The sequence below is a fragment of the Pleurodeles waltl genome, chromosome 7 (assembly GCF_031143425.1).
Source record: "Pleurodeles waltl isolate 20211129_DDA chromosome 7, aPleWal1.hap1.20221129, whole genome shotgun sequence".
In the NCBI taxonomy this organism is placed as follows: Eukaryota; Metazoa; Chordata; class Amphibia; order Caudata; family Salamandridae; genus Pleurodeles; species Pleurodeles waltl.
The window spans coordinates 1,198,046,115-1,198,060,502 of NC_090446.1; positions in this window are offsets into that span (position 1 = coordinate 1,198,046,115).

A 14,388-nucleotide genomic window follows, 5' to 3' on the forward strand; every position below is an offset into this window, starting at 1 on the left:
AACTAACAAAATGATTGCTCATTACAAGAACACTAAAACTACCCTGTAATGAATATTTTGCCGGCATTCGTCCTGTATTAGGTCATAACTGTAATATGTACATCTTGTTAATACGCCACAAATATTTCAAACAGTTAGCCAAAAATGGAGTTTGATTTCCCTTATATACACTGAATAAGGCATAGTAAAGAACAGAGTTATAGTAGCGGCTTGAATGCGTAAAATCACTGTCATGTGCTAGTTTTTATTAACAATGCGCACAGTTTGCATATCTTGCGCTACCCACTATCTTGTTCTCTTGGGAGACCTTTTGTTTGTTTTTGTGTTCTGTTGGCAAATTAAGTTATGCTGTGTGTTGTGTTTGCTGCTAACCATAACTGGTGAATTACAGTGGTCTTCTGTATTTGAGCTGGAACCATAACTGTGCTTTTTTCAGTGCATAGAAAAAAATACATTACAGCAAACTGCGTAGGGATGTGAAAAAATAGTAGCAGGGCCTAGTGCATCATATTTTTAAACTTCAATACTTTGCAAAGTACTAAACTGAGAAAGTTATTTAAAAAAAATGAAAAGCAGCAAAGGACTGTGTGGCAGGAGTAACCTTTCTACTGCTACATATGACCATGAGCATGCTCGACTCCTTTTGCAATTACAGTTCTAAAAAGCGGCACCCTCCCCTTTCCCTAAAGCCAGAAGCCCAGATGCAGGAATTCTTGCAACAGGGAATGCCAAGTATGTAGCTCATGTGATGGGGATTATTTTATTTCTTAACATATACTTTTATTGACATTTTGAATACAAAGTGTGTCCCATATTATTGGTAAGCATTATCTCCCCACCACCCCATAGTCTGCGTCCTCAGCATATAATATTCTTGTAGGGGCCTCGAGGTGAGTTACATCTGGTCCAAAGTGGGTACGCTCTCTGCAGAGGTGACGTCTGTATGCATACCAATCCTTCCAAAATATGCCCCATTTTTGGGGACAGCCCTTACTTTCATATCGAATCTTTTCCACTGTGATACACCAGTCCATGTCACATTTCCAGGCCTCCAGTTCAGGGGTCTGAGCTGCATCCCACGCTTTCACTATATTTCTTTTGGCCACTGCCAGATTCAGTGTTATCCATGTCTGTAGTGGTCGCCCTGCCTCGGTATCTCCCCAAGTACTTAGCAGGCATCACCTGGCAGAGACCAGCATTCACCCCTTTCCCCTCTCCAATGTGGTTCACCACTGCGGACCAGAAATTTTGTTTTCCCAGGCATTCCCATAGGGTCTGACAAAAGGTCCACACCCCCACAGACAGTGTGTGTTCTCAGCTTTACCCATCTTAACCAGCGCTGTTTGGGTGTAATAAGAACGATGGAAGATCTTTAGCTGGACCAATCTGAATACTGAGCGTATTGCCACCTCCTTGGGAGATGCTAGGACCTCTTCCCATTGATTGTTTTCTACCCCATCTAGCTCTCATTCCCACTGCTCCCTTATACATTTTAAAGCATCAAGCGAGTGGTTCAGTATTTTTTATATGTCAGTGTCATAGACTTTTGGGGCATGAACTCATCTAATAACCTATCTTTAAATAGTGCGGATTCTGGCAGGTCAGTTCACATGGGGCGCATCGCCCTGAGCGTATGCCAGAGCTATAGGTTTCTGTATGTCTCAGTAGGTGCCAGTCAGTATTCCCACTGCAGCTCAGCCCACAGGACGATATCACCCCGGGACCAAAGATCCCCCACCCTAAAGATTCCTATGAAGTCTGATTTATCAAACCCTGGCAGGATCTGCAGTGTACCCAGAATGTTGGCATCCCACAAAGGAGTTGCCTGTGTAACCACATTTTTCCACCCTATAGCTGATGTAGCAGTCTGCCAAAGTAGCACCACCATCCCTGTGGGCTCTGGCCAGTTGCTGCTTCTAGTCCCTTTTTAAAGGGAATTTAAGGTATCCCTGTGGGTGCAACATCAATTGATCTATATGGACCGCTGGTTTCATCTCTGGTAGGAACATCCAGTTATTTAAAGGGCTCAGCTGAGCCGACCAGTAGTATTTCTGAACACCCAGCAATGCAATGCCCCATCATACCAACCATGTGTAAGCTTATGTAGTGCAATGCACGCCGGGCCACCATTCCAGATCAATGTGCTAACCTCCCCCTCAATTGGCCCGGAAGTATGATATGTGTATTTCCTGAGGGATGTTTTGGAGGACATATAGAAAGCAGACAGGGACATCATTCTGAGCAAGGCTGTCCTCCCTAGTAGCGACAATGGCAGAAACCTCGAATGCCGCACATCTCTCTGCAACCTCTCTAGCACTGGGGCCAAGTTATGTTGAAAAAAGACATCAATGTCTGGTGTGAGGTAGATCTCCAAATAGCAGAAGCCCATGGTAGTAACAGCCAGCGCTCATCACAGTGGTTGTCGGGGTATCCTTCCCTTAAGGGGGTACAGTCAAGATTTATGCCAGTTGATAGTATAGCCAGAGTATTTGCTAAAAATGGTAAGGATCTTCATGTGTCTATCCAGAGTTAGCTCTAGATCTGTGACATACAGTAGTACATCATCTGCATATAGGGATGTTCTGTCTTCCCATTGCTATTCCCTTTGCAAACCTCTCACCAGTGGATCCTGATGGATCCATGCCACCAAAGGCGAGGGCAAAAGTGAGCGGGGAAAGAGGGTAGCCTTGTCTAGTGCCACTGCGGAGTTCAAATTGTCCGGAATGCCCACCATTGACCCTGATCTGCACCAGGTGTCCAGTGCAGAGGAGTCATTTCTATTGTGTGAATTGAGGTCCAAAACCCAGCTTGGCCAACACCTGAAAGATGTAGTCCCACTCCACTGTGTCAAAAGCCAGTCTGCCATCCAGCAACACCGGTGCCCGCTCCCTTACATTGGTTGTTGTTGTCACAAAAGCCTGTATAGGCACCGGAGATTAAGGGCCGCATTCTGGTGTGGCATAAGGCTAAACTGATCGGGTGGATCAGGGTTTGGATCACCTTCATCAGGCGCAACACTTTGACCATTACCTTTACCTCTGCATTTAATAGTAAGATCGGCCTAAAGGAGGGTGGGCCTCAGGGGGATTTCCTTCTTTATGAACGACCACTAAGGCAGCTAGCCCCTGGTCACATGGCAAGGAGTCATATACAAGTTAAGTAGGTGTGGGCCTTCCTTTTATACAGTTCAATCTGGGATTCTGTTAGGACCTATAGCTTTACCGGAGTGAAGCTCCCTGATAGCCACCACCAGTTTGTCTTCAGTAATGTCTGATTCTAAAAGTTCCCAGTCTGACTGAGAGAGTTGCGGCAGGTTTATATCTTGCAGAAATGCTTGGGCGTTATCTTCCGTTGTATGCACAGGCAGGGAGTACAGTTTTGCTTAATAGTGTGTAAATGCTTCGATTATTTGGGTTCTCTCCCTCACCAGTTCTCCTCTGTCTGACTTGACTTGGAGCACCCAGAGCCTGGTTTGCTCTCTTTTGCTGAGCCATGCCAACAGTTTGCTTGTATTATTTACCGCATCATTGAGGCTGTATTGAGTGGCTCAGTGAAGTGCTCTTGTGGAGTCTGTTGCCAGATCATTATACTACCTTTGCCTCAGGGCTAGGGTGTGTCTCGCTTCCAGCCCTTCTACTGTTGTGATAAAGCCCTCCTGCGTCAGAATGTCCGGTTTGAGGTTCTCCATTTCGGCCTTGTTGCCTTTTTTGAACCCTGAAATTAGGGAAATCATCTGGCCTTTGACTGCTGTTTTGTAGACCTCACAGAAAGTCAACGCTGAATAAACCGAGGTTAGGTTTTCTATAAAGTAGGGTTCTATTGTGTTTCTCAACCTCTCCCTTATCGTGTGCTGTTGCAATTACCAGGTGTTGATTAAATGGACCCCGGGCACACAACAACCACTGCCCACAGTGCAGAGTCGTCCGGCATCCCCCTTCTCAGGTTTTGCACCTCCACATAATGTGAAACTTGGCGACAGTGTGTGATGAAGTAGTCTATTCAAGAGAGGTTCCCAAGGGCCCCAGAATGGTAAGTAGATTGCTGTTCCCTGAGATTGTTTGCTTGCCATATAGCTGCTAGCCTGAGGAGCTCTAAAAATTCTGGAAGTGTGCTCTGGGGGCCCAGTAGTTGTGCTATTCACGAAGCACCAAGTTGAAATACCCCCAATGAGAAGGCCTTTGTTCAGCAGTTGGAGCAACAGTGTGCTCAACTACCTGATATTGCCACATTTCTCCCCTGTGGGTCTGTCCAGGTATGCTGGATTGTTAGCTGGAGTGATCGCTTTACTAAAATTCCCACTCCATGTGACTCTAGCATATAGCTGGCATGGGCCACCACATGGGACCCCAACTGTTGAGAGCCCGATAAGTCTTGTCATGTGAGTTTCTTGTAGAGAATCCGGGGCCTGGCGATTAAGATATTGCAACACTACCCCCATCTTAATTTTGTCCCCAAGTATATTGATGTTCCAGGACATTATTTTTAACGAGGCTTCCCCCACCATTGTGTCTGTACCATAACTTGGACTCTAGTCTTCAAAGGCCCATAGGATGCCCCTTCTGGTCTTAAGGGCTGAGTGGGGTGACGGAGATGGCCTTGCTTGGTAAGATAATGTGACAGTGCATTTAGATCAACAAGACACCATAGAACCCACTAACTGAAAACAAAACATTCCCTTTGCATAGCCCCAATCCCTGCATTGTGGACTTTGAACTGTCCACCCTCACCCCCTCCAACATTGAGAGTGCCTGTTGCCCCAACAAAATTCTAAGTTCATGGAGATCCGTGAACACAGCTAGAAGTTCACCCACTGCATCTCAATCCTCCCCAATGTCTTACTGTAGACCATTGTCCACAAATGGTTGTAATCACCATCTATTCGTTCATTGCTCAGGCCCCCCATCCAAGTTCAGTTCGCAAGTGTTCCTAGCTGTGGTCCCTGGCTGGACCCCAGCCCCTGGCATATTGGCAGCACTCGGCCTAGGCTTGCGCCTTCAAATCCATCCCTCTGCAGCTCACTCTGCACTGTGTCTTTTGTGGTTGTTTTTGTGCTGGTCATTGGTGTTGCTTCTCTTCCTCAGTAGTGTCTGTTCATTCTGGGCCTACCCTGTCAGGTTGCTGTCATCTTAATCGGTTTAAAGTCCCATTTCTTCCTACTGGCCTCCAACCCTTAAGCCAACTCCAAGCATCCAAAAGTCCACAGGGGATCCAAAATACCAGGTTTTCTCCTCCGCTACCACCCTCAGCTTGGCTGGGAACATCATTGAGTACTTAAGTTCATGCTTTCCATGGGTCCTCTTCACTTCCTTGAAGCTGTGATGGAGACGTTGGACCGGGAGAGTGAAATCTGGGTAGAATCTGATGGTGACATTGTCATATTTGAGTGGTGGGGCATGGCACACCGCCTGGAGGATCATAACTCGATCTATGTTGTTAAATATATGTGACCAACAAGGGTGTGAGGTGGTGCATCTTGTCATGATGGGGGGCCTGGGACCTTCTGTGTTCACTTAACAGAGAAGAATTTTGAGATTCCATTTGGTTTGAGCTGGTTGAGGATGAGATCTTCCAAGAAGAGGTCCCCACTTGGGCCTTCTGCTTTCTCCAGGACCCCCACCACTTAGATATTATTTCTTCTAGAATACCCCTTGAAATCCTCCAACACCACTCTCATAACCTCTGCATTCATTAGCAGTTTATCTATTTGTTTTCTTAGGGTTGTTGTTACTGCCTTTAGGGCAGTGATTGAGTCATCTGCCACTTTAACCTTTTCACTAGTGTTGTGGACATCTGCCATGAACAATGTGACCTCTGCGGTGAATGAGTCTACTTTGTTCTCCAAGGAGCCCCTTACCCCCTATTTAGCCTCCATAATGTCCTTGATAGTGACAGTCTCTTCATCGAGTGGAGTGGCTCGATCCGGCTGTCGCATTTTTCTGATGGGCAGTCCCCCTGTTGCTTCCCTGTGAAGGGTATATTTATCAAGCTTTGTTTGTTAGCTGGTCCAGAAGCTCTAATCACCTGTCATTGTGGGTGGCAGTACACTGAAGCCAAGGAATGAACATTGTGTCATACGCAGATGACACACAACTCATCATTTCACTCACCGAAGACCCGGACACAGCCAAAGGAATTTCTATTCGGGAACAGAAGCAGTCGCCACCTGGATGAGAGAAAGCTGCCTCAAGCTCAACTCCGACAAGACAAAGCTCATCATCTTCGGAAATGCCACCTCAGCATGGGACGACTCCTGGTGGCCCACATCTCTCAGCACCCCGCCTTCACCAGCTGAGCATGCCCGTAACCTAGGCATCATTCTTGACTCCTCCCTATCTATGACTCCACAGGTAAACTCAGTCACCTCCTCCTGCTGGCACACCCTCTGCCAAATTTTCAAATGGATCCCAGCAGACTGCCACAGGACAGATACCCACACCTTAGTCACAAGCAAGCTTGACTACGGCAACAATCTCTACGCTGGCAGCACGATGAGAAACATCAAAAACCTGCAACTCATCCAGAACGCCGCCGCCAAACTTGTCCTTAACCTCTCCTGCCAATAACATATTTCCCAGCACCTGAGGACCCTTCACTGGCTTCTGATAGAAAAACGAATCACCTTCAAGCTACTCACTGACACGTACAGAGCCATACACAATGTCAGACCAGCATACCTTAACCACCTTGTCTCCTTCCACACCCCTGCCTACTCAAATGGCTCTGGCCATTATGCCTCCTATTCGAAAAACCACCTCCAGAGGCAATCCTTCATCTACATCACAGCAAAGAGCTGGAACAACCTCCCCCTTGACCTCAGACAAAGCCCATCGTTCACCATATTCAGGAAGAACCTCAAGACGTGGCTGTTTGGATGAGGCTCCACCCTCCTCCATCCCCTTGAGACCCTCATGGGTGAGTAGCAGTGCTTTACAAAAACTGATTGATTGACTGAATGTTCGCCCACTCTGCCTTAGTGGTAATCACTGCCGCCTGCCAACGCCTCTTTGATGTCTGAGTCGTCCCTTGTGGCCTCTTTGGCTTCCCACCGCCTGGCGAGTTCTACTTTAGATCATTGGTGGACTTAAGCAGGTCTAATCACCTCTCCAGGGTCCGACTCTGGGTGCCCCCCACAGTCTCAGGAGGGCCTCAGTTATATGGGATGACACTAGGATGCACTCCTCAAGCCGTGCCTTTAATCAGTGGTCCCCAGGAATCAGAGGCTAGTTCAGGATACCTCACCTCCATCACTGGGTCCCCCAACCTTAGTGTGGCGGTACGGCTCTCGTCTCTCCTGAGGGGCGAGATGGGGGAGAGTCCTCCACACACTGCAACCCCTTGGCACCGACCAGGACACCGCAATCTCTCCGGCCTGGCCCGTGCACTGGACTCTCCACAACCTCCGATCTTCTTCTCACGCGAGGCTGCGGACGCCATCACTGTTCAGGCCGCCGCTCCTCGGCCCAGCAGGGTGCCCCTGCATCAACAAAGGTCTCCCCTGGCCCTGGGCACTGAAAGCTACACCGGTGGTAAGGAAATACGGATGGGAGGTCGGGTGGTGGGGGGGTCGGTCAGGCAGCGAAGTCGCTTCAACAAGCGCCCATCATGCTCTGCGGCTGGCCCCTCCAGATGGAGATTATTGTGCTGAAAATATCAACATTGGACAGATGTCAAAAACTAAAACAGCAGATCATTGAAACGCATTGGTGTATTTTTTGGCCGCTGCCATTCATCTAAATGGCTCACCCACGCTTCGTCATGGCCCTTCTAGGTCAAAAACCCTGGACCCTGGCTTGCTTAGGGCGAGAGAGTTACAAAACGTACGAGTCTGGCCTACCATAGCGACATAGTCTGTATTAAAATGGATAAAATACCCACCTAAAAAATGACCTGTCCTCGTAAGGGGGTTCTTCTTGCGTGCGTTACTTTGACAGGGTCGCAGAACACGTTTGCAATCGGCAATATCAATACGAGACATTTCAACAGTCCTGTGGGTATGAACAGGTGTGACGTCATACTTTCTGTATTTTACCATGAAACATAGTAGCAGAGTCTGCGTCTTCAACCTGGCACTAAAATAGCCCCAGCGCTGGCTACAACTTTCCCTGGACTTCTGTAATTACTCCCACACTGGTTTGCAAACCGAAAACTCTTGACAACTCTTGACAACTATCGATTGCCGTGGTTTCAAAGTAATATGGTGTTTTTGCTCCCTCTACTGGACATGTCATGAAAACCTCTAACAGTCCCTGCAGTCTTAAATCCTTCCTTCCTTTCTAGATGTTTCACTAGATGAGTGACCAAGAATAAAAATTCGCAAGAGTCTAAAGGACCAATAGCCGGAAATAACTCTGTACACCTGGTATTTTTACAGATTGATAGGTCTTAACTCCGGAAACGTTTCCTTTCCCATGCCCCGAGAAGGTGATATAATTGGAGTGGGAAATGGAAGCGGGGGCAGCGTGGTTCGAGGATTAGGGATTGCGTGGCCGGGTGGTCAGGGTGGAGCAGGTTCTGGGGTGTGGGTTTAGGTGGGGCATTTCATGCTCTCTCCTTGGTGAAGGAATGGGTAAGACAAGGTCGCGCTATATCTGTGACTGAAGCCCCTGACCCCGGCCGTGCATGCAATTAGACTTTGTTTTAATTGAACGTTGAAAATGCCCCAAAATGCAAAGGCCTCCTCCTGGCATCCTAAAGGCACCTCGTATTTAAAGTGATTCACCCACAAGTACAAGGTCAAGAATTCTATCTTTCCACTTAGAATAATGTTTCCATAGCGAACATAGTCAACCAGAAATTATGTAGAGCCTGTTTCAAAACGATGGCTGCAGGAAGGTCAGCTAGGTGATGTGTAAATACCAGTAATAAGGGGGAACAATGCTGCGTGTGTCAGGAGTGGGCAAAGTTAGGATAGTCATCAAGGACTCGCAGCTGGATCAGATGTAGTGAATGGTCTCCCTGGAGATATATAAGCTCTGACATAGCCCTTTCTTCAGTGTAAAAAGAAGTCTTATAGGCCACAGGTACATGCAGAATCTGAAGATGGTTTCATGAATTAGGCATCACGTGTGGGGAGACTCGATCAACACCAATGAATGGAATATGGAGAAGCAATTCTCCTATAAGATCCCCCTAGGCTGGGTAGATATTCTTAAAGTTTAAGTTTTTGTGCATTTTGTATTTTTGTCTACTACTAGCAATGTGCAGAAAATGTATTCACTCCCAATTTTACATGTGCACATTAATATAGTGCACATGTACACTGCTAATGCATTTGCAACACATTTGCTATGATTAGTAGAAATGTGTTTTTTTGGGCTTAAATTAACTAGGCCTCAATTTAGACGTAGATGCCATCTTATTCAAAATACATGTCTCCTCCTGCATGTACACTTTCCATTATTTTGCAGCACTCAGTCAAGCAGTGCCATGTTTGTTTATTTCCATTGATGTTCTTTTTGCTGTTCTCAAAGAAAGTTTTCGAGCACAGTAACAATAATGTTTCTTTTCCCAAGGCCCTTTCGTTAGCTCACTGTACCCCATTCATTCATAATAGCTTGCTTTTGCTCATGTAACTAGTTTGTCCTGCCATCTCCGGATGACTTTAGCATAGCGTGGGCAGAATCAATATTAATGTATTGGGAGAGTGCTTAAATGTTAAGGCAATATGACTTTTATTAGAACCGTGCTCTGCTTTGCTAAATGTGTAACTCTCTTGTCACACAATGAATGATTATGCAGAAATTAATCCTTTCTTCTGCAAGAAAACTCAATGTAAAACACAGATTTTGGGGGTGAGCCACAAGCTTTCCTGAAGACTTTCCAATGCTTTTACGAATGCTGCCCAGTTTTTTATTGATTTTGCTGCTCATTTGGGACATGGCATTTTTCTGATTTTGCACCTTCTTATGTATTGCTCTATTTACTAAGAGACTTAATGGCACCATCTTTATGCTTGCATTTACAATTAAGGTACTACACCTATCGAATTTAGTAATACATCTTTTACATTTCTATTTCTGACCTAGAATACATTCTTGAGTCTGTCCTTACTTAATTAGTTGTAGTTTGACATGTTGTGGGGTGCCTTACCTAGGGAACACATTGTGGCATGAAACTGAAGTTTAAATCCATCTCTGATTCATCAACCCATGGATGAGTTGTTGAGGTAATATTTTGGGCTGTAAAAATGTAGATGTTCCCTGCACCCACACTATTCCATCTCAGTCTTATAGAATGTTCAAATGAATTGAACTGAACACACTGGCAATGCTGCCAACAGTGGTAGTGGCTGCCAGTATTCGGGGGCAGGAGCCAGTTGCAAAGAAACCCACTTTTACAGCATGTAGTTGGGATTAGTGAGAACCTGTCTGACAGAGGGTGAGAGAAAAAATGATAGAAATGGAAGAGAAAGTGAGAGGATGACAATATTAGAGGTTGTGCCTAATTAGTTAGCGCCCTTGTTACATTTGTTGAATGTTTCAAAACAATACAACAAATTAAAATAGGGAAAGACAATTTTGAATAATTCAATTCAGTAATGTAGCACCCATCAGAGAACAGGCAAGGTATGATAAAGAAGAGGCAAAGCATGGACTGGGTTTCAGGTAATCCCAGCTGCTTACTGACTCTTGTAGTGATTCTAAGTAACGCTCCCTGTAAAGCTATGCTATCTTAATCAGTCAGGCCGTAGGATCTATGTATGAGGATGAACAGCTCTGGTGGCCAAGGTACCAGACTTTCAAACCTTTGTAACCACAGACATAACTCTGCTGGTTGAGGTTGTTTGAGATATGAGCATGTGAGACAGCTCTTCTTTGCCTGTGCACATTCCGGCCAGATGCGGAACCAAGATGTTTGGCTCTTTTCTTTCAACTTCTAGGATCACTTACATGAGAGAGCACTGGCAGCTTTGCCACACCCTGTCCACTGTGCTCTCAAGTGCCACCTTCCAACCAGCCACTCACAAATTCACTTAATTGCCTCCTACTGAAAACTCAGTCTTTAAATTAGCATAATTTGGGGATTAAAGACCTTATCACTGACTTCTTCACACCACGTGTCATCCCAGGGGAGGGCTTAGTCCCAAAGACAAAACAGAAATCCTCATCTTTGGGAACAAGATCTTCCAATGGATCCCCATCTCTACCAGGAAAACAGTCACTCAGGCCCTCATCTTCAGCTGACTCGACTACGGCAATGTGCTCTATGTTGGAACCACAAAATACCTCATAAACCACCTCCAGGCCATCTAGAACGCAGCAGCAAGACTCGTCCTCGACCTCCCCAGAAGGACCAGCATCACCCCCCTACCTCAAGCGTCCTCCACTGGCTCCCTGTCAAGCTCCTCATACAAGCATACAAGGCTCTCCACAACACCGGACCTACCTACATCAACAACCGCTTCACTTTTTACCAACCAGCCAGACCTCCCATCAGCCTCCATTACCTTGGCCCATGCCCCCAGCATCCACCTTGAATGCTATGGAGGTCGATCCTTCTCCCTCCTCACCGCCAGATACTGGAACGACCTCCCCCTCTACCTGCGCACCGCCCCTTTCCCGGAAGAACCTCAGAAAGCAGTTCGAGACCTGGCTCTTCGTTCTGCCAGCACCAGCCAGAGGAGGCCAGCAGCACCCCTCCTCCCCCAGGGTGACAAGTTCACGCTAGATAAGATTGATTGACAATACCTTCTTGTGATATTACATCTCACCCTACCATCCTGAACTCCCAGTGCTCTCCACTCCCTTTCCAGTCTTCATTTACGTTTCCCCTGCAACACTGCCGAGGGTCATCCATCTACTCCCATTATTTCAATAATAACGCTTATCTTCTTGCTTCACTGATCAGGCACTTGGATTAAATTCCTTACATTGCTGAGATGATACTTAACTCCTAGTTTCTCTAGATACAAATCTGTCTATCCAGACTCACTCCATAGCTCTCAGACATTGGCACATGGATAAATTACAAGTTTTTAAAACCTACTAGTGTTAACGGGGTACCACTGATCTTTGGCCAGACTCATGGTGTGTTCCCCTCTATGGACTTACCACCTGCCTCTTCTGCCTCTGTAGAGGACCTTGGCATAATCTTCAGCTTTATTACAACTCTCAGCACACTGCATTACCTGTCATTAGTGTACCATGTCTCAAGACCTTGAGAAAAATCCTGTCCTTTTTTCCCTTTTGCAGCTGTGAGTCAATCAACCACATAGTTTGTTTTTCCACATTGAATACAGAATCACTGTCAATCTTTGTCTCCTAATTGTTTGCTTAATCTTTAGTGGGGCCATTATCTGATTCTGATAGGCCAAGTGTCAAAACGTCTCTCTCCATTTAATCCAGCCAGGCCCTCAAATTGCAGAGATCTGTCATTCCATTTGTGTGCCCAAGGTTTATAGCTGTCACAGGTGTGCTCCCTCATCCTCCAGTGTGGATTAGAGTTGAATTTAAAAGGCACACAAAAGCGCTTTAGACCATAGTAATGCCCACTTTATAGAAGTGGCATTTCTAGGCTATTATTAACAAAACCACCTTTATCACAGAAAGGGGTCTGTCAGAACAAATCTACTGATAGCAAACATTATGAGCCGCTTCGCTGCAGTCCACTATTGCAGCTAGAAGTAATTGTAAACTTCTCCCATGGTCCCCTATGGGCTTAGCAGCTCTCATAGGTAGTGAAAACACACATGGGTATTGTTCACTCCCTGAGCATACATCGCCTTGCTCACACACAAACCTGCATTGGCAGGCTGGATAAATGTTTAAGAAACCATAGGTGCCAGTGCACACACATAGGCCTGCTATGACAGGCTGTACTCGTGTTTAAGAACACCATAGGTGCAAGACCGCACACCCAGATAAGCGCCACTTCCTTACATAAGTAAGAAAGGTAAACACACTTTCACACTGTACTTACAGTGGGAAAGTGCCCAGAGCCCTAAGGCAACTAGGAGAGAATCAGCAAAACCTATAGGAAAAAGCAAAAACGCCTCAGTGTGTCAAGTCTAACACACAGGCATAGCACAAACAGGCTTGTTACAAGGTCCTTCAGAAGTTCTGCCTTATCAATACTTGTGAACTGGGATTCCTGTGGGAATTAGGTGAAAATGTAGAGATGGAGGTTATTAAAGTGCCACTCCTGCAATGGCTTTACTGCTAAACAATTTAATAATGGCAAAGGAAACATTGGGGTCAGCTTACTAGTCCATGCCTAGAGCAGTCATTCTCCCAGCTGAAATTATTACCAACTGGCAAGCTCAGTCAATCACCTATCAATGCAGCAAGCATGAGGGCAGAAAATTAATTGTATTATAGTGAATTGACATTCTGAGCTATCTCATATATCTTTGCAATCGCAATGTCAGTATTTGATTCCTTGTAAATCAAAAGTTTAGGAGGAGGGGTTCTCCATTCCTAGCAATCCACCTTTTGTCAGTGCTTTGTGACTGCTCATACATTTTCAAAGCACTAAAAGGTTATTTACTTCCCTTGACAGTCAGTAACCCTCCACACATGGGAAGATGTCCTTGGGAGACATATTCCACTGAACAAATGGCAGCTGTGTGCATCGAGGGTGGAGAGGACAGACACTGGCCCCTTTGACTGCTGCCTGCTCCTTCTGGTGGCCACTTCTCGAATGGCCACTTTTATTTGGAATTTCAACCTATCTTCCTTTAAAGACAGTGGTGTCACTGATGGTATTTTGCAAATGCAGAAATCAGGGTCTTCTCTACCTCACAGACTTCCAACTCTACATTTGAATTCCAACATCATTTCTATCCAGTGTCAAAGTTTTTGTTCACTTTTATCTGACATCTTCTTCGACGAATTCCTCGTAGTGATAAATTGCATCAGTCACAGTCCCTCTCTTGCTTAACTTACTCTCAACACTTAGTTTAGAGCCAGATTTAAAGTTTTGTAGATAGGATACTTAATCACAAATGTGATGGAGTACCCTGCCTACCAAACTCTTGGTACACCCACCTCATGTAGAGATGGGTGGACAGAAAAGTTTTGTTGGCAGAGCCCAATGTATTGTGCATTTACTATTCTAACTTCGGGTGCACTTTGATAGTAGGGAAGGTTATAAAGCAGAGCAAGGCAAATATAACTGCACTTTTATTTTTTTGATGCAGTCACTCAAAATTACCTAAACACATTACAGGGACTAGTCCTCATAGTGCACCGGCCCTCACAAGGATAGTATTTGTTGGGGCCCCTACCGTGTTTCCCCACGGTATGAGGACCAATCTAGCTGGGACTCTGGCTTTCTTACATCTATTATAACTTGGTCTCTGGTGGTTTATGGCAGAGCTATACCTACCAGTTTTCACAAGAAGCTGGCAGTCAAGCTAATCAAGTTGAGTTACTGCACAGAAATAGGCCT